The sequence below is a fragment of the Pseudophryne corroboree genome, chromosome 3 (assembly GCF_028390025.1).
Source record: "Pseudophryne corroboree isolate aPseCor3 chromosome 3, aPseCor3.hap2, whole genome shotgun sequence".
Classification (NCBI taxonomy): Eukaryota; Metazoa; Chordata; class Amphibia; order Anura; family Myobatrachidae; genus Pseudophryne; species Pseudophryne corroboree.
In genome coordinates this window covers 315,383,012-315,403,805 of record NC_086446.1, presented here as the reverse complement: position 1 = coordinate 315,403,805, position 20,794 = coordinate 315,383,012, and the positions used below count along the sequence as shown (strand labels likewise).

The 20,794-nt window shown below is 43.3% G+C and overlaps 1 long non-coding RNA gene across 1 annotated transcript in view; it reads right to left on the bottom strand.

Annotated features, from left to right (window-relative positions):
* Positions 1-1,538: 1,538 nt before the first annotated feature.
* The window catches only part of LOC135055415 (uncharacterized), a 229,792-nt gene continuing 210,536 nt past the window's right edge, over positions 1,539-20,794 (bottom strand). Inside the window, exon 6 of the long non-coding RNA XR_010243749.1 lies at positions 1,539-1,906. This is a non-coding gene — a long non-coding RNA (uncharacterized LOC135055415). The remainder of the gene's footprint in view (positions 1,907-20,794) is intronic.

Sequence of the window (20,794 nt, the reverse complement as noted above, 5' to 3'; positions counted from 1 at the left end):
GTCGACACTGGAAATGGATGACAGGTGCAGATGGTCGACATGACAATGGTCGAAACACATATGGTTGACAAGTTTTCTGTTTTTTTTTATTCATGTTTTGGACTTGTTCCTTCCTTGACTATTGATGCCACAAATAATAACCTTTAGTAACCTTGTGACGAATGAAGTGGAGTGAGTCACTGCGCCCGAAGTGTGGCGAGCTAAGCGAGCCCGCAAGGGGATGTGCTTCTACAAATGGTGGTCCCAGATGACAAAACTATCCACACTTGCTCCAAAAATAGTGTGTCAACCATTGTCGTGTCAACCTTTTGGCCCTGTTGATCTTTTGTACCTGTCGACCTTTTCCAGTGTTGACCATTTCATATGTCAACCTTTTATCTATGTCGATCCTCTGTCTGTTGACCATATGGGGTGGACCTAAGGAATGTAGATCTCCTATACCATACCCTAAAAACTCAATGAGCAGCAAATGAGCAAGCAGACATGGTAGACACTATAAAAGTGGGCATCCTCACCCATGAACCCCAAACCTACTTAAGGGCCAATTTTCAAGAATTAGAAAGAATTGTACCCACTCAAGATTTTAAGATGACACATAGATTCCTAAGTAGAGGTTATCCAGAATCATTGATCAAAGAAACATATATATATATATATATATATATATAGACGCTAGAAACTTAGATAGAATGTCTTCTACAGTAACTATGCAGGACATGGGAGTTAAGAAGAACACTGGGTGTAATCAAGATGTGACATTTATTTTGAAATAAAACTGTAAAACAACTATGTCCTTCTGAAACAAGAGCCTAATTTAAAAATTTGACCTAAGAACTTGAAGTTCATTCAGAGTTGTTAACAAATAATACAAAGGAGCCACTTTGCACCTGTTCAAACTTTTTTGCAATGCAAGTTGTGCAAATACATTTATTTTTCATGCATACAGGGTAAATACTGGATGCTTCAGCATGTCGACCACACATGCTGTTTTATTTTTACACTATCATTTAGATTGTCATTTGGACAAGCCCCTCTCAAAATCTAAATCTGCCCCACCTGCAGTCTAACATTTCTGTGAAATATTAGCAGATATGTTAGAGAATATGGTTCTGATTGTGAGTCAGACACAAGACCAATAGCGGACACTCCTTGCGATTAGCATACACAGCAAGAAGCAGTTGTAGAGTGCACATGCACTGCACCATAGATACACATACATATCCTTCAGGCAGGATACAAGAGTAGATGGTTCACTCCTTGGGGGTAATTCCAAGTTGATCGCAGCAGGAAATTTTTTAGCAGTTGGGCAAAACCATGTGCACTGCAGGGGAGGCAGATATAACATGTGCAGAGAGAGTTAGATTTGGGTGTGGTGAGTTCAATCTGCAATCTAATTTGCAGTGTAAAAATAAAGCAGCCAGTATTTACCCTGCACAGAAACAAAATAACCCACCCAAATCTAACTCTCTCTGCAAATGTTATATCTGCCCCCCCTGCAGTGCACATGGTTTTGCCCAACTGCTAAAAGATTTCCTGCTGCAATCAACTTGGAATTACCCCCCTTGTCTGGCCAGATGGCTCTGTCCATGAAATGGGCCTTTCTGTGTGGCCACCATGCAGACACACAGAAAATATCTGGAAGTGTTGTGGCCATTTAGCTAGATGTCCATGCTCGTTTGAGGAGTATGCACATAGAAGGGATGCCTTTCCAGATAGATCTTTTGCACCCAGCATAGTGTGGGTGTACGTGCCTTTACTAATGATGACGGTAACAGATGTGGCCAGGATGTATACGCATGAAGAAGGATGGATATTCATATACACGAACAGACACAAAATAATGTACAAAAACTTGCATCCATGGATGTTGGCAGATGCTGGCAATTTGTGTCAGACTCAAACAGACCTATAAGAGAAGAAAGGTGGGTCACATGATAGAAATGATGCCATAAAAAAGTAAAATATAGAAATATTCCTGAACAAAGAGGGATGGTTAAAATGTAGAAACATGGGGTTGGGGAAACATCCAAACTCAGATCATTTTCAGAAACAACTCAGACTGTGGTCTGACCCATTAACACTTTGGAATATACAGAGTAGCTCCCATTGTTGGGGGTAAACAAAATCTGTCAGCTCACATTCACGTGATGCTCCACTCATTCCTGTCTCTGGGAAAGGAATGTGATGTGGAAAATTCCAAGAGCCTCATCAAAATTCCTAGTGGATTATTAATGTCCCCGGTACAGGGAGGAAACCTGGCCACTTCCACTTGTGAAAAAGATTTCCATTAGAAAGTCACTGATAGAGAAGATGGTAACCACACGGAAATGCAGGACTAATTTAAATATGAATGTTTTTGTGTTCTTCAGGGATTTCCTGGTCTTCCTTTTAGAAACTCAAAAATACAAATGGTGTTACTTCATTTAACTTTCTCTTATAAACGCCACCAATAACTCCATATGATCTTTTTCACTATGACATCTTTAAATACTTCATAGACAGTGCACCAGAGAAGTAGTATGGTTAGCTATATAGACATATGCATAGACAGGTGAATTGGGATAAGGGAAAAACATTTCTAATCCTGTGTAATGGTTAAGCTACACCTCATTTATAAAATTTTGTTCAATACGAAGCACATACTTTCAGAAAGATTTTGCTAAAATGTAGATATTCCAAAGACTACCAAAAACCATCTAGTGCCGAACCTTAAACATAAACTTTACCATAGAACACTCAAGTAACAAAATATATGGTAGGTTATTGAATTAAAGCCCCTTTTCCTCGCACGGTAAATTATCCACTCACATGAGTTTGACCCATAGAATCCGGGAAAAGTAGTTGGAGCTATGGGTTAGCACTACAGGCACAAAACACAGAGGGCACTCAGGCTCTAATAGAAATCTGCGTAAAGTGTAGCCTGCTGTTTGACTATAGGCTGCCTCGGGCTCTAAATGAAAAGCCCCAGCAGATCAATTAGCTCTCGGTAATTAACCGCAGCTGACTGAATCCAGGCCTTAGTCTTTAGACCATTTTATGCATCTTCAAGCATAATCTATCTTCTACTTTAAAAATGGTTCCATTACTCTATGATTCTGGATTAGCTGTGCCAGACCTATAGAGGAAATGCACCAGAAAAAGAGGGGTTCCTCCCAGTCTTTAGCTAACTCTGAGTATTACGTATTCATTGTTTTGCTCAGAGTCCTCCTGAAGTTCTACAATTCCCATAATTACACTTTCACTGAAGTTGACTGCAATAAATTGTATTTTCATTTTTAATATTCCACTGCAATATATATTTCAATATTATAGTGAGAATTGCTTATGGTATACAGAGAAAAAGTAATTGTGCTTTGCATTTGTTCAATGAAGAAAAGTCGGGACATTTTCAGTGAAAAAAAATCCAGAAAGAAATCATGTGCTATCAGGGACAGGTAACAACTTTAATAAACCCATTTATCTGATCTGCTCAGGACCTCCATTTCAGCTACCCCCCTCCTCTACCATTTCAAAGGCCTGTATACACCATTTCGTCATTTGCTTCCCGGTGATTTAAAGGTTTCTTCAAATTACTACTCCTAAGGGAACTTCTAACTGTGTTAAATTATTAGTTGTCTACCCCTCATATAACATCTCCACAATCATACCCTGCTATATATTCTGGTCATTAACTTATTTGCTCCACAGAAAATTAAAGTAAAAAAATAAGAATATATATATGAGGGCCAATAACTTATTGCATTAAAGCTTTCAATTATACAATTTGTAGATTAAGTGGCTTTCCTCTATTGGCATCAATTTATCATAGGAAAATTGGTCCCAAGCTTAAGTTCTTCACTGGAGGAATCAGACTATCTGACTCTAGGACTGCATGGATCAGGAGAGAGAACCTACTTGCAATAGCAAGGACAGTGAGCAAATTAAGCATTGGGACCAATTCCCCTAAAATAACACAAGCTGTCCACCACTAAGCTCAAAGATCAGTTAATGGAAAAGGACTTTTAACACCAATAGAGGAGATCTCTATTAAGAAATTACACAGCCCTTTCTTGGTTTTCATCCTACTTATCTAATCGATCCTTCAGTGTTCGTTTCTCTGATTCCACCTCCTCTTCGCTACCTCTCTCAGTTGGAGTATCACAAGGCTGAGTCTTAGGTCCTCTGCTTTTCTCTATCTATACCACATCTCTTGGCAAACTAATCAGCTATTTCTGTATGCAGATGATACTCGAATCTACCTATCCACCCCAGATTTGTCACCATCTGTATTGGGCCGTGTCACTGAATGCCTTTCTGCCATTTCATCTTGGATGACATCTCGCGACCTCAAACTTAATTTTTCCAAAACAGAATTAATTATATTTCCACCGGCCAATAGTAGTTACCAACCTGATATCTCTGTCACTGTTGAGAACTCAGCAATCATCCCTACCCCACAAGCTCGCTGCCTGTCATTCTTGACTCTGAACTGTCCTTTGTTCCCCACATTCAATCTGTCTCAAGAATCAAGATCATGTTATACATCTAAGAAACATATCCAAAATATGACCATATCTTACGCAAGACACAGCAAAAACTCTAATCCATGCTTTCATTATCTCCTGCATTGATTATTGTAATAGTCTACTGACTGGTCTTCCCAAACATAGGCTCTCACCACTACAATCCATTCTGAAAGCAGCTGCTAGGCTAATCTTCCTCGCTAGACGTTCCTCATCTGCAGATCCGCTCTATCAGTCCCTCCATTGGTTACCGGTATTCTACCATATTAAATATAAAATACTTTTACTTACATACAAGGCTATTAATCAAATTGCACCAACATACATCTCTTCACTCATCTCAAAATATCTCTCTACCTGACCTCTCTGCTCTACACAAGATCTGCATCTCTCATCCACACGTATTACTTGTTCCCACTCAAAATTACAGGACTTTACCAGGGCTTCACCCACTCTATGGAATGCCCTCCCACGCACAATAAGACTCACCTCTAGTCTCCAAACCTTTAAACGTTCCCTGAAAACTCACCTCTTCAGACAAGCCTATCAAATTCCAGACCCACCCACATAACCTTCAATGCTTCCCTATCTAATTACATCCTCTCTGTACAGTACACATAATCTTCACATAGTTATTCTTTCTTTATTCTCACACCCTCCTGACCCTTGGCCAACATTGCTGGGTGATCATATCATACAACCCATTAAGAACCTAGAAATCTTGTGGACCATTATGCAATAGGTAGCATCTATCCTTGTGTATCAATGCCTATTTACCTATAGATTGTAAGCTTGCGAGCAGGGCCTTCCTAACTCTACGTCTGTCTGTTTTTACCCAGTTTTGTTCTTTTAACTGCTGATCTAATTGTAAAGTGCATTGGAATATGCTGTTCTATATAAAAAACTGTTAATAAATAAATAAATAAATAAATAAATAAGTGAAGCACCTTAATCTACAAAATGAATCATTGAAAGTTTCAATCCAATAAATTATTGGCCCTCATGAATAGGCCAATTAAAAGGCAATATCAATAGAGGAGTTCTACATTAATTGAAGCCATTTAAGCTTCAATTCAAAAAACACCCATGAAGAAGTCATTATCGACGATACGTGCTGGATGATGCGCAATTTGGAAATATAAGTAACAGTGTCTAATTACAGCTCTGCCTAAGCTAGGGCATCCTCAAGTGTTTAGTCAACCACTTTTTTAGTCTGATGCATTTGTGTAAATGTTTTAAATGTCAAAAATGACTGAATGAACTTTTAAAATAAATTAATAGCTTTTATAATCAATCAAATCAATATTGGGTGCCCTCAATTGCCTTTATGTGAGGAATTTATCTGTTATCGTGATCATTAGCTTGAATATCAGTTATATACTAGTTGACCAACGTTAATATACAAACAAACCAGGCATTCCCTAAGAAACACTACTTCCCTACCTATCCTAAAAGGTCCATTCTGGCAGAGGACCATTCTTTGGGGACAGGCTGCCGTACTTAAAAATAGAAAAACTTAGGGGGTTGATCGCTAGCTGTATTTGTTCGCAGCGCAGCGATCAGGCTAAAAAATGGCAGTTCTGCGCATGCGTATGCAGCGCAATGCGCACGCGCGTTGAACGGGCACAGCGAATGATGTAGTTTTGCACGGGGTCTAGTGAAGCCTTTCAGTCGCACTGGTGGCCGCAGTGTGATTTGACATGAAGTGGGCGTTTCTGGGTGTCAACTGACCGTTTTCAGGGAGTGTTTGGAAAAACGCAGGCGTGCCAGGAAAAACGCAGGCGTGGCTGGGTGAACGCGGGTCAGGTTTGTGACGTCAAATAGGAACTAAACAGTCTGAAGTGTTCGCAAGCGCTGAGTAGGTTTTGAGCTACTCTGAAACTGCACAAAAAAACTTTGTAGCCGCTCTGCGATACATTCGTTCGCACTTCTGCAAAGCTAAAATACACTCCCAGCGTTTGCACGGCTGCTAAAAACTGCTAGCGAGCGATCAACTCGGAATGACCACCTTAGTCAAAACTTCTAAACCTTTGTGACACCCAAGTGGTAGTCAACAATAACGCAGTATTGGTAAAGAATTATACACATTTGTGTGTATATATTTGTGCATATGTATATATTTAAATGCAAAACACAAATAACAAAAAGTGCCTCCTAGTGCAAATTCAATATGTACACGTACCAGATGCAGAGGCAAAAATAATGTTGTTGGGTTTTTTTGTGCCTACAATCACCTAGGAGGAATTCCTTGATCCCATGTATTTCAGTGATGTCCACAGTATATCATAAATGATAACAAAATTTTAAGTTAAGAAGTGTAACAAAAATGTATTAAAAAAGACATATCCATACATACATGTGAAGTTTTTAAAGTTAAGTTTCTCTGGAAGGACTAAATGCCAGACAGAATTATACAGGAATAGCCCAGCAGGCGGATCAGCTTGGAGGGACCCCTCATATATATATATATATATATATATATATATATATATATATATATGTATGCATACAGAAATCCAGCACACCTGCGCGCGCGCGCGCACACACACACACACACACACACACACACACACACACTTGGCTTTTTCACAGGAATATACAGATTTGGTGCGGCTCAGCAGTTAAACATGTCTTTGCAAACATGTGTGACCAATTCTCTGAAATTCTATTAACATATAGGTTCAGGTATGGTTACAGATAATTTTTTAGTGTGCTGGGGGGATTCCAGGGGGGGGGGGGAGCACCCCCCCCCCTTCTGTCTGCTGTTTGTCTGTGACCCCTCCCCCTTTCTAGCACCTGATATATAATTATCTCCAGGAATGATAAAGCAACTGCCACTGTTTGTCTAGATTTGGGAAATTATTCAAGAAATTTGGATTCTTTGATTTGCAGCTTCAAAATTGGAAAATTGGGATTGTCAAGTGGTATAGCTCTAATTTCTGTCAACTGCATAAAAAGTAAATAAAGCCACAATTAAGTACTGTCTGAAGGCAAAGGAGATCGGCAACAATTTAAAGAACCTTCTGTTTCTTCTATTTGCCCACCAGGGTCACAGCTACTAATGGTGCAAGCAATGTGACAATTACTGCACCCATCATTCCTAGGGGCGCTCAAAAGATGCCCATCTTTCCCTTACCCCGTACCATAGCTTTTTGGTACAACAGGCTGTCATATTGCTCTTTATATGATTAGGAAGCCTATAATTTGCAAATAAAAAAACTGTGACTCCTATGTGACCAGACCTTTGCTCAGGTCATAAAATGACCCCATACTTTTATTAAGTCCCAGATAAGGTGATAAGGCAAAATGGTTATAGGAACCCATTTCTACATGTTGGTTAATTGGCTGCATAAATAATCATAGGAAAATCGACACTGTCAGATAAAGATTATGGGGCTCATGCTGAGATGGACATAGTTTTACCTAAATTGCAAGAGTAAAATGTGTCACAGAACAAGGCACATTTAAATTAACTATTTTATAAACAATTTTCTTTCTTGCTAATTGGCTGACTTTGAGCCGCCGCATAGTCTGTGCAAATACCGCTACTAGCCCTTCGTATACAGCCATGTGTCTGAATGTGCAAGGCCTGAGATGCCCACTGTGTGTGCTTTTAGATGATCAAATACCACTTGGTGGGTGTTTAGGAGCAACAAATGTTGGCACCATTGAAACTTGCACCAGCCCCATGCTCGTTGCAGATTCTCTGTCACACATCTCAATGGCAACTGCGGCTCTGTGCACAATGTAGACACGTGCTGAAGAAAAAAAAATCAGTTCAGCACAGGCAGTGCGACTAACTCAGAATCAGACCCCAAGTGTATAACACTAGATTACAGGATTTGGGGACATTCTGCATAACTATGCTGGAAGAAAGGAAGAGAGACCTTTCACCTACACACCATGAAGACATTCACCTTGTGGGCTTAATCACTAGGAACTAGTCAGAGCCTCAGTGAGGTCACTGGTTCTTATGAACTTACAGATTGCATCCCTACGCTTGTAACACATGAGAAATACACAGTATATGCATATGTCATTATTTGTCATTTTCTCCCACTGCCACTCTCTGCATAAAGAAATACAAATGATTCCTTTTACAACTTTAAAGTTAGTATACAAATGACTTCCATATCTGTTCCTTTACATACTGGGGGATGGTCAGGTGTTATAGTTCATCATACAGAGAGAAGGAATGCAAATAATGGCTCCAGTCCCAACTAGTGCTGGCTGGGTATTAACCTTAGGTTTGTACCAGAGAACATTCAAATCTACTCCTTACATCTGTACCACTGTGCTTTTTGTGTTCCATGCTTTAGATTTCCCATTCTTTTATTGTTATTCCAGATCACTTATTGTTCTCATCTTGCCCAGTTATTCCAGTTCAATGTTACGAAGACTGACAGTAATGTTTGGCTAGCCTCAAATTTCCTGGCAGTCTCACTAGTTCTAGCTCAAAAATATTACATACAGTATGAGACAAGATAAAAATCCATTGTAGACACATAACCCCAAAGCTAGCCATGTGACCTTACAGAGGAGTTACATTAGCAGGAAATATCACTAATACAGTAAAAATCTATAGAACTTGTTTTTCAGATTACATTTAAGATACAGATACCACTGGGAGGAAAAACATTGTTGTATAGTTATGTATTTAAAAAGAAATGTGATCCTGAGCTATTGTAGTACAGTAGTATAAGCAGAAAGTAAGAATTCCCGTCAGTGTTACATACTGGGTGTCAGGATGATAGTTTGACGGGTTCTCAAGACCCGTTCTTTCATGATACCCAGCAATCTGTCATCCTAACCCTCTTTTACATTCTCACTTCTACCACAACTATGTCACTCCTGTCTGTCTGCCCCTACCCTCCAGAATGTAAGCTCTCACGAGCAGGGCCCTCTCCCCCCATATGCTTTTCCCTCTCTTAATTATATCTTCTACATAATACTCCCTACAACGGCACCTAACCCTCAGGTTCTACCACCCTGATGATTATTCCAGTGTCCTGTCCCCTGATGCAACAATGTTTATATACCATGTACTTGTCCTACATCGTCTTGTACTGTACGTCGTTGTTTTCTTGTTTTGCTCACTTGTTTATGTATTCTGTTAGGTGCTGTGGAACCCTGGTGGCAGCATATAAATAATGATAATGTCAGCCATAGGTTGACACCATAGGTTGACACCATATGGCTGACATGCATTAGGTTGACAGTTACAAAAGGTTGACAGATGACATGTAAAAAAGGTTGACATGTTCAAAGGGTCAACATGACAATGGTTGACACACGCTTATTTGGGGGGGTTTACATGTTTTTCCAACATTTGCTTGATTTACTGTCCACGTGGACTACAATCGGGAATAGTAACCTCTGGTTGAATGAAGGGAGCCATCTTGCCAGTAGCATGGCGAGCGAAGCAATCCTGCGAGGTTACACACTGTCGAATGATGGTGGCAACATATTATCAAACATACCTGATTTTACAAAAAAAAACTTGTCGACCATTTGTGTGTTGACCATTGTTATGTTGACCCTTTGAACCTGTTGACCTTTTGTACCTGTAAACCTAAACCGCTGTCAACCTTTTACCTGTCAACCTTTTGTACCTGTTGACCTATTACATGTCAAACTATTGACTGTTGACCTAAACACCCACCATTCCGCGGCACTGCATTCTTTTTTATTTATTTTTTAAAATATATTTATTAACATTTTTCAATAATAAACACACACTTTGAAAAGGTACATTCTCCATAGCACTATCATTTGTAGCCACATAATACTCCCAGAATTGGAGAAATAATACAATATACCAGGGACGTGCGGTGAGCTAAATGGCTCAGGAGGCACTGGCTAACCCCAGAGCCAGATTTACATGCAATATATGAGCCAAAGGGTACATCTGGGCATTATACACAGGTGCAGCAGTATAAACTCCTGGAAATCTGGTGAGTTTTGATCAGAGATGTGTGGAAAAGATAGCCAGGTGAGGCACTGCCTCACCTGCCATAGACTTTTTACTCCAGAGTTTGGGCTATAAAAATTATTAGAATAATGCAAAGAAGATATTTCAAACAAATTATCAATATTTTTCATATATTTTATTCAGTCAATAACGTAAGTATGACAGGAAAGGCTCTGCCTCACCTGCCTCACCCCACCGCACGTCACTGCAATATACACATCCAATACTTAATAAACAAGACATTCAAACGACAAGACAAAGACAAGGGGGGGAAGGGATACGCAAACATTGAATCAGGCTACACATTTCCCGCCAGGAAGGCTACATTACAAAGCGCGCCATGGCCAATAGCTCCATCGAGTTGGAGCTCTAGTGGTGTTAAGTAGTGATGAGCGGGTTCGGTTCCTCGGAATCCGAACCCCCCCCGAACTTCACCCATTTTACACGGGTCCGAGGCATACTCGGATACTCCAGTATTGCTCGGTTAACCCGAGCGCGCCCGAACGTCATCATCCCGCTGTCGGATTCTTGCGAGATTCGGATTCTATATAAGGAGCCGCACGTCGCAGCCATTTTTCACTCGTGCATTGGAAATGATAGTGAGAGGACGTGGCTGGCGTCCTCTCACCTTGTTTCAGAACTTTCAGGGGGCTGCAAATATCTTTATTCTGGGGACCACCAGTATTATATAGGAGGAGTACAGTGCAGTTTTTTTCTGACCAGTGACCACCAGTATTATACGTTCTCTGCCTGAAAAACGCTCCATATCTGTGCTCAGTGTGCTGCATATATCTGTGCTCACACTGCTTTATTGTGGGTACTGGGGACCAGCAGTATTATATAGGAGGAGTACAGTGCAGAGTTTTGCTGACCAGTGACCACCAGTATTATACGTTCTCTGCCTGAAAAACGCTCCATATCTGTGCTCAGTGTGCTGCATATTTCTGTGCTCACACTGCTTTATTGTGGGGACTGGGGACCAGCAGTATTATATAGGAGGAGTACAGTGCAGAGTTTTGCTGACCAGTGACCACCAGTATTATACGTTCTCTGCCTGAAAAACGCTCCATATCTGTGCTCAGTGTGCTGCATATATCTGTGCTCACACTGCTTTATTGTGGGGACTGGGGACCAGCAGTATTATATAGGAGGAGTACAGTGCAGAGTTTTGCTGACCAGTGACCACCAGTATTATACGTTCTCTGCCTGAAAAACGCTCCATATCTGTGCTCCGTGTGCTGCATATATCTATGTTCACACTGCTTTATTGTGGGGACTGGGGACCAGCAGTATTACATAGGAGGAGTACAGTGCAGAGTTTTGCTGACCAGTGACCACCAGTATTATACGTTCTCTGCCTGAAAAACGCTCCATATCTGTGCTCAGTGTGCTGCATATATCTGTGCTCACACTGCTTTATTGTGGGTACTGGGGACCAGCAGTATTATATAGGAGGAGTACAGTGCAGAGTTTTGCTGACCAGTGACCACCAGTATTATACGTTCTCTGCCTGAAAAACGCTCCATATCTGTGCTCAGTGTGCTGCATATTTCTGTGCTCACACTGCTTTATTGTGGGGACTGGGGACCAGCAGTATTATATAGGAGGAGTACAGTGCAGAGTTTTGCTGACCAGTGACCACCAGTATTATACGTTCTCTGCCTGAAAAACGCTCCATATCTGTGCTCAGTGTGCTGCATATATCTGTGCTCACACTGCTTTATTGTGGGGACTGGGGACCAGCAGTATTATATAGGAGGAGTACAGTGCAGAGTTTTGCTGACCAGTGACCACCAGTATTATACATTCTCTGCCTGAAAAACGCTCCATATCTGTGCTCAGTGTGCTGCATATATCTGTGCTCACACTGCTTTATTGTGGGGACTGGGGACCACCAGTATTATATAGGAGGAGTACAGTGCAGAGTTTTGCTGACCAGTGACCACCAGTATTATACGTTCTCTGCCTGAAAAACGCTCCATATCTGTGCTCCGTGTGCTGCATATATCTATGTTCACACTGCTTTATTGTGGGGACTGGGGACCAGCAGTATTACATAGGAGGAGTACAGTGCAGAGTTTTGCTGACCAGTGACCACCAGTATTATACGTTCTCTGCCTGAAAAACGCTCCATATCTGTGCTCAGTGTGCTGCATATATCTGTGCTCACACTGCTTTATTGTGGGGACTGGGGACCAGCAGTATTATATAGTAGTGATGAGCGCCTGAAATTTTTCGGGTTTTGTGTTTTGGTTTTGGGTTCGGTTCCGCGGCCGTGTTTTGAGTTCGACCGCGTTTTGGCAAAACCTCACCAAATTTTTTTTGTCGGATTCGGGTGTGTTTTGGATTCGGGTGTTTTTTTCAAAAAACCCTAAAAAACAGCTTAAATCATAGAATTTGGGGGTCATTTTGATCCCATATTATTATTAACCTCAAAAACCATAATTTCCACTCATTTTCAGTCTATTCTGAATACCTCACACCTCACAATATTATTTTTAGTCCTAAAATTTGCACCGAGGTCGCTGGATGACTAAGCTAAGCGACCCTAGTGGCCGACACAAACACCTGGCCCATCTAGGAGTGGCACTGCAGTGTCACGCAGGATGTCCCTTCCAAAAAACCCTCCCCAAACAGCACATGACGCAAAGAAAAAAAGAGGCGCAATGAGGTAGCTGTGTGAGTAAGATTAGCGACCCTAGTGGCCGACACAAACACCGGGCCCATTTAGGAGTGGCACTGCAGTGTCACGCAGGATGTCCCTTCCAAAAAACCCTCCCCAAACAGCACATGACGCAAAGAAAAAAAGAGGCGCAATGAGGTAGCTGTGTGAGTAAGATTAGCGACCCTAGTGGCCGACACAAACACCGGGCCCATCTAGGAGTGGCACTGCAGTGTCACGCAGGATGGCCCTTCCAAAAAACACTCCCCAAACAGCACATGACGCAAAGAAAAAAAGAGGCGCAATGAGGTAGCTGACTGTGTGAGTAAGATAAGCGACCCTAGTGGCCGACACAAACACGGGGCCCATTTAGGAGTGGCACTGCAGTGTCACGCAGGATGTCCCTTCCAAAAAACCCTCCCCAAACAGCACATGACGCAAAGAAAAAAAGAGGCGCAATGAGGTAGCTGTGTGAGTAAGATTAGCGACCGTAGTGGCCGACACAAACACCGGGCCCATTTAGGAGTGGCACTGCAGTGTCACGCAGGATGTCCCTTCCAAAAAACCCTCCCCAAACAGCACATGACGCAAAGAAAAAAAGAGGCGCAATGAGGTAGCTGTGTGAGTAAGATTAGCGACCCTAGTGGCCGACACAAACACCGGGCCCATCTAGGAGTGTCACTGCAGTGTCACGCAGGATGGCCCTTCCAAAAAACACTCCCCAAACAGCACATGACGCAAAGAAAAAAAGAGGCGCAATGAGGTAGCTGACTGTGTGAGTAAGATAAGCGACCCTAGTGGCCGACACAAACACCGGGCCCATTTAGGAGTGGCACTGCAGTGTCACGCAGGATGGCCCTTCCAAAAAACCCTCCCCAAACAGCACATGACGCAAAGAAAAAAAGAGGCGCAATGAGGTAGCTGACTGTGTGAGTAAGATAAGCGACCCTAGTGGCCGACACAAACACCGGGCCCATTTAGGAGTGGCACTGCAGTGTCACGCAGGACGTTCCTTCCAAAAAACCCTCCCCAAACAGCACATGACGCAAAGAAAAAAAGAGGCGCAATGAGGTAGCTGACTGTGTGAGTAAGATAAGCGACCCTAGTGGCCGACACAAACACCGGGCCCATTTAGGAGTGGCACTGCAGTGTCACGCAGGATGTCCCTTCCAAAAAACCCTCCCCAAACAGCACATGACGCAAAGAAAAATAAAAGAAAAAAGAGGTGCAAGATGGAATTGTCCTTGGGCCCTCCCACCCACCCTTATGTTGTATAAACAAAACAGGACATGCACACTTTAACCAACCCATCATTTCAGTGACAGGGTCTGCCACACGACTGTGACTGATATGACGGGTTGGTTTGGACCCCCCCCAAAAAAGAAGCAATTAATCTCTCCTTGCACAAACTGGCTCTACAGAGGCAAGATGTCCACCTCATCATCATCCTCCGATATATCACTGTGTACATCCCCCTCCTCACAGATTATCAATTCGTCCCCACTGGAATCCACCATCTCAGCTCCCTGTGTACTTTGTGGAGGCAATTGCTGCTGGTCAATGTCTCCGCGGAGGAATTGATTATAATTCATTTTAATGAACATCATCTTCTCCACATTTTCTGGATGTAACCTCGTACGCCGATTGCTGACAAGGTGAGCGGCGGCACTAAACACTCTTTCGGAGTACACACTTGTGGGAGGGCAACTTAGGTAGAATAAAGCCAGTTTGTGCAATGGCCTCCAAATTGCCTCTTTTTCCTGCCAGTATAAGTATGGACTGTGTGACGTGCCTACTTGGATGCGGTCACTCATATAATCCTCCACCATTCTTTCAATGGTGAGAGAATCATATGCAGTGACAGTAGACGACATGTCTGTAATCGTTGTCAGGTCCTTCAGTCCGGACCAGATGTCAGCATCAGCAGTCGCTCCAGACTGCCCTGCATCACCGCCAGCGGGTGGGCTCGGAATTCTGAGCCTTTTCCTCGCACCCCCAGTTGCGGGAGAATGTGAAGGAGGAGATGTTGACAGGTCGCGTTCCGCTTGACTTGACAATTTTCTCACCAGCAGGTCTTTCAACCCCAGCAGACTTGTGTCTGCCAGAAAGAGAGATCCAAGGTAGGCTTTAAATCTAGGATCGAGCATGGTGGCCAAAATGTAGTGCTCTGATTTCAACAGATTGACCACCCGTGAATCCTTGTTAAGCGAATTAAGGGCTCCATCCACAAGTCCCACATGCCTAGCGGAATCGCTCCATGTTAGCTCCTCCTTCAATGTCTCCAGCTTCTTCTGCAAAAGCCTGATGAGGGGAATGACCTGACTCAGGCTGGCAGTGTCTGAACTGACTTCACGTGTGGCAAGTTCAAAGGGCAGCAGAACCTTGCACAACGTTGAAATCATTCTCCACTGCGCTTGAGACAGGTGCATTCCACCTCCTATATCGTGCTCAATTGTATAGGCTTGAATGGCCTTTTGCTGCTCCTCCAACCTCTGAAGCATATAGAGGGTTGAATTCCACCTCGTTACCACTTCTTGCTTCAGATGATGGCAGGGCAGGTTCAGTAGTTTTTGGTGGTGCTCCAGTCTTCTGTACGTGGTGCCTGTACGCCGAAAGTGTCCCGCAATTCTTCTGGCCACCGACAGCATCTCTTGCATGCCCCTGTCGTTTTTTAAATAATTCTGCACCACCAAATTCAAGGTATGTGCAAAACATGGGACGTGCTGGAATTTGCCCATATTTAATGCACACACAATATTGCTGGCGTTGTCCGATGCCACAAATCCACAGGAGAGTCCAATTGGGGTAAGCCATTCCGCGATGATCTTCCTCAGTTGCCGTAAGAGGTTTTCAGCTGTGTGCGTATTCTGGAAGGCGGTGATACAAAGCGTAGCCTGCCTAGGAAAGAGTTGGCGTTTGCGAGATGCTGCTACTGGTGCCGCCGCTGCTGTTCTTGCGGCGGGAGTCCATACATCTACCCAGTGGGCTGTCACAGTCATATAGTCCTGACCCTGCCCTGCTCCACTTGTCCACATGTCCGTGGTTAAGTGGACATTGGGTACAGCTGCATTTTTTAGGACACTGGTGACTCTTTTTCTGAGGTCTGTGTAAATTTTCGGTATCGCCTGCCTAGAGAAATGGAACCTAGATGGTATTTGGTACCGGGGACACAGTACCTCCAACAAGTCTCTAGTTGGCTCTGCAGTAATGATGGATACCGGAACCACGTTTCTCACCACCCAGGATGCCAAGGCCTCAGTTATCCGCTTTGCAGTAGGATGACTGCTGTGATATTTCATCTTCCTCGCAAAGGACTGTTGGACAGTCAATTGCTTGGTGGAAGTAGTAAAAGTGGTCTTACGACTTCCCCTCTGGGATGACCATCGACTCCCAGCAGCAACAACAGCAGCGCCAGCAGCAGTAGGCGTTACACGCAAGGATGCATCGGAGGAATCCCAGGCAGGAGAGGACTCGTCAGAATTGCCAGTGACATGGCCTGCAGGACTATTGGCATTCCTGGGGAAGGAGGAAATTGACACTGAGGGAGTTGGTGGGGTGGTTTGCGTGAGCTTGGTTACAAGAGGAAGGGATTTACTGGTCAGTGGACTGCTTCCGCTGTCACCCAAAGTTTTTGAACTTGTCACTGACTTATTATGAATGCGCTGCAGGTGACGTATAAGGGAGGATGTTCCGAGGTGGTTAACGTCCTTACCCCTACTTATTACAGCTTGACAAAGGGAACACACGGCTTGACACCTGTTGTCCGCATTTCTGTTGAAATACCTCCACACCGAAGAGCTGATTTTTTTGGTATTTTCACCAGGCATGTCAACGGCCATATTCCTCCCACGGACAACAGGTGTCTCCCCGGGTGCCTGACTTAAACAAACCACCTCACCATCAGAATCCTCCTGGTCAATTTCCTTCCCAGCGCCAGCAACACCCATATCCTCCTCATCCTGGTGTACTTCAACACTGACATCTTCAATCTGACTATCAGGAACTGGACTGCGGGTGCTCCTTCCAGCACTTGCAGGGGGCGTGCAAATGGTGGAAGGCGCATGCTCTTCACGTCCAGTGTTGGGAAGGTCAGGCATCGCAACCGACACAATTGGACTCTCCTTGGGGATTTGGGATTTCGAAGAATGCACAGTTCTTTGCTGTGCTTTTGCCATCTTAACTTTTTTAAGTTTTCTAGCAGGAGGATGAGTGCTTCCATCCTCATGTGAAGCTGAACCACTAGCCATGAACATAGGCCAGGCCCTCAGCCGTTCCTTGCCACTCCGTGTCGTAAATGGCACATTGGCAAGTTTACGCTTCTCCTCAGACTATTTTGATTTAGATTTTTGGGTCATTTTACTGAGCTTTATTTTTTTGGATTTTACATGCTCTCTACTATGACATTGGGCATCGGCCTTGGCAGACAACGTTGATGGCATTTCATCGTCTCGGCCATGACTAGTGGCTGCAGCTTCAGCACGAGGTGGAAGTGGATCTTGATCTTTCCCTATTTTACCCTCCACATTTTTGTTCTCCATTTTTTAATGTGTGGAATTATATTCCAGTAATATATCAATAGCAATGGCCTACTACTATATATACTGCGCACAACTGAAATGCACCACAGGTATGGATGGATAGTATACTTGACGACACAGAGGTAGGTAGAGCAGTGGCCTTCTGTACCGTACTGCTATATAGTATATACTGGTTGTCAGCAAACTGTGCAAAACTGAAATGCACCACAGGTATGGATGGATAGTATACTTGACGACACAGAGGTAGGTAGAGCAGTGGACTACTGTACCGTACTGCTATATATATAGTTATACTGGTGGTCAGCAAACTGTGCAAAACTGAAATGCACCGCAGGTATGGATGGATAGTGTACTTGACAATACAGAGGTAGGTAGAGCAGTGGCCTTCTGTACCGTACTGCTATATATTATATACTGGTGGTCAGCAAACTGTGCAAAACTGAAATGCACCACAGGTATGGATGGACAGTATACTTGACGACACAGAGGTAGGTAGAGCAGTGGACTACTGTACTGTACTGCTATATATATAGTTATACTGGTGGTCAACAAACTGTGCATCATGTGCTGTTTGGGGACTATTTTTTAAATCTGCCATCCTGTCTGACACTGCAGTGCCACTCCTAGATGGGCCAGGTGTTTGTGTCGGCCACTTGGGTCGCTTAGCTTAGCCATCCAGCGACCTTGGTGCACCTCTTTTTTTTCTTTGCATCATGTGCTGTTTGGGGACTATTTTTTGAAGTGCCATCCTGTCTGACACTGCAGTGCCACTCCTAGATGGGCCAGGTGTTTGTGTCAGCCACTTGGGTCGCTTAGCTTAGTCACACAGCTACCTCATTGAGCCTCTTTTTTTCTTTGCATCATGTGCTGTTTGGGGACTATTTTTTCGAAGTGCCATCCTGCCTGACACTGCAGTGCCACTCCTAGATGGGCCAGGTGTTTGTGTCGGCCACTTGGGTCACTTAGCTTAGTCATCCAGCGACCTCGGTGCAAATTTTAGGACTAAAAATAATATTGTGAGGTGTTCAGAATAGTCTGGAAATGAGTGTAAATTATGGTTATTGAGGTTAATAATACTATGGGATCAAAATGACCCCCAAATTCTATGATTTAAGCTGTTTTTGAGGGTTTTTTGTAAAAAAACACCCGAATCCAAAACACACCCGAATCCGACAAAAAATTTTCAGGGAGGTTTTGCCAAAACGCGTCCGAATCCAAAACACGGCCGTGGAACCGAATCCAAAACCAAAACACAAAACCCGAAAAATGTCCGGTGCACATCACTAGTGTTAAGGTTAACGAAAATCACAAAATATATCAATCCAGCTAGGGACTTATATAGTGGGTTGTGGGGGGGTGGGGGTGCATATCACTCTCAGGGTCGTTCTTTTCAGAATCAAAAAATTTAAGGATATGAGACCTAAGCATGGGATCCAGAACTTCAATAAATGGTCCCCACTTCTTATAGAACAAATGAGCATGGTTGTCCACATCGTATAGGGCAGATTGTCTATCATAATACATAGTCGACTTCACCATACACAGAAGTTGCTCTAGTCTGGGGGGGATCTATGGATCCATTGCGTCAGAATAGCCTTCTTCGCCAGTGTGAGAAACACGTAGAGGAAGGGACGTAGGGAGAGGGTCTCAGCCGGTAAATCCCCATAAGAGAGATGCAAACCCAGCAGTGCCTTAGGTGATAAGGGGAGACGCAACCCAAATTTACTGTTTAAATACCATAGAATTTTATTCCAAAATCTTTGTATCTTGGGGCAGCTCCAAAATACATGCATCAGGGTTGCATGGGGTGCTCTGCATTTAAGACATTGTCCGGAATCCAAAGGCACCATATGACTCCTCTGACTAGGGGATATATATGCTCTATTTAAAAATTTTACATGGATCTCCTGTAGGTACGAAGAGTGTAGAGCTTTAAAAATACCGGGTAGAGGGCGGAAAAAATCAGTTAGGGACCCTTGCATAGAGAGGTCTACCTTCCATTTTTTGAACAGCTGACTCCATAACTTATCCATTACACTAGGGAGAAGGTCCCAATATAGCCATTTTATTTTATAGGGTAGCTTAGTAGTTCGAGTGAGTAAGGAGGTGAGGAAGTCAGAGCCACCGGGGTGGAGTAATGCGTCGGGTAGGGATTGTACATAATGCCTAACTTGGAGATACATGAAGAACTCCGATCGACGCACACCATACCTCTCCACCAGCCCAGAAAAAGAATACACCAAACCTCCAGGATCAAAAACATCTCTGATGCTACTGATTCCCTTAGCTCGCCACACTTCGAATTTTGCATTCTCCAAGGGAGGGGTAAATCAGAACTGCCAAAATTCCTGTGCAGTGCTTTATTTATTACTTTCCAGGCAATATAAGCGTCCCAAAATAAGAGATTCGTTTTCGCTTGTGAGGGGAGCAGGGCGAGCGGAGTGTGTAACAAGGCCTTCAAGTCATAAGGTGACATTAAAGCCTGCTCAATGTGGTAATTTGTGTATGTGGTTTTTGCCGTAAGCCAGTCATTTATATATCTGAAAGCCACCGCCCTAGAGAAAGTAAGCAGATCCGGGATTGCAAGACCCGCCTCCTCCCTCCGCAACTTAAGTTTAGCTAATGCTATTCTTGGTTTTTTATTTGCCCACAGGAATTTTGTGCACATTTTATCATAAACAAGAGCATCCGCTCTGGAGATTTTTAGGGGCGGTAACTGGAGCGAAAAAGAAATTTTGGGGAAAATAATGCTCTTGAGGACCGCTGCGCGGCCTAGCAAAGACAGAGGGAGCGCTGACCACGATTGGAGCTGGGTAGAAATAGCCTGTAGTATGGGTGTAAAGTTCATCTTGTACAGATCCGATAAATTGGGCGGTAAATAAATCCCAAGATACTTCAACTTGGTTTTGTTAACAGTAAATTGGGAGAGGAGAGGAGAGGGAGGGAGGACATATTAAATGCTGTCTGAGTTAAAGGGAGTAATTCAGATTTTAAAGAATTCACCTTATATCCAGCAAAGAGACCGAATTCTTGAATTTTTTCCATTATGGCTGGGATGGAGACTTCAGGGCGGGATATAAAGAGTAACATATCATCTGCGAATAAGCTTATTTTAAGTTCC